The sequence below is a fragment of the Castor canadensis genome, chromosome 16 (assembly GCF_047511655.1).
Source record: "Castor canadensis chromosome 16, mCasCan1.hap1v2, whole genome shotgun sequence".
NCBI lineage: Eukaryota > Metazoa > Chordata > Mammalia > Rodentia > Castoridae > Castor > Castor canadensis.
Window position 1 is genome coordinate 31965288 of NC_133401.1, and position 811 is coordinate 31966098.

An 811-nucleotide genomic window follows, 5' to 3' on the forward strand; every position below is an offset into this window, starting at 1 on the left:
AGACCAGAGGGTCAGGTGATGGAGCCCAAGGTACCAGGTGAGATGGATGCTGGGGTGATCGTCACAGTGTTACAGGAGGCAGACACAAGGCTGTTTTCAAGAACCAGTTCTAAAACACACCCTGCTCCTGCCACCTTTGTTCCACTGTCCTGCCCTCCCCATCCTGTTCTAGGTTACCACCTCCTTGAGGTACTCCTCCCTTTATGTCTCCAGCCTCCCGTGAATCTTCCATGGCTCTCCACAGAGTACCAGACATAAGGGAATATCTGTAAATTCTCCATTGTGAGACCACTCATTGTTTCAGTCATTTCTCCCCCCTGCCCCTAACAGTTTGTTTTTCCACTTCGTTAAACACCCCATCTCCCCATTCACACTATAGATGATGCACAAGGCCTGAACTAAGGTGTATGTAGGGTAGGTTTATTCTGTCTTCTCATCTTATATAGTCAGTGTAAGAACACAGCCTGTGGTAAGCGCCAGGAGGCTGGTATTGGGGTTTGAACTCAGGGCTTCACACTAGGCAGGTGCTCTACTGCTTGAGTCATGCCCCAGCCCTTTTTTCCTTGGTTATTTTGGAGAGAGGGTCTCACTTTTAGCCCAGGCCAGCCTGGACTATGATCTTCCTATTTTAGGCTTCCTGTTGTTGCTGGGTTTACAGTTACTCACCATCATGCCCATCTTTTTTCCATTGACCTGGGGTCTCTGAAACTTTTTTCCCTGGGCTGGTCTGGAACTACAATCCTCCTGATCTCTACCTCCCAAGTAGCTGGGATTATAAGCATGAACCACTGGCACCTGGCTGACCAGGGGG

The 811-nt window shown here is 49.3% G+C and overlaps 1 non-coding gene across 1 annotated transcript; it reads right to left on the bottom strand.

Moving 5' to 3' along the window:
* Nucleotides 1-354: 354 nt before the first annotated feature.
* Nucleotides 355-486, bottom strand: LOC141418360 (small nucleolar RNA SNORA51). Its single transcript, XR_012443016.1, has one exon. It is a non-coding gene; the product is annotated as a small nucleolar RNA SNORA51 (small nucleolar RNA).
* Nucleotides 487-811: the final 325 nt, after the last annotated feature.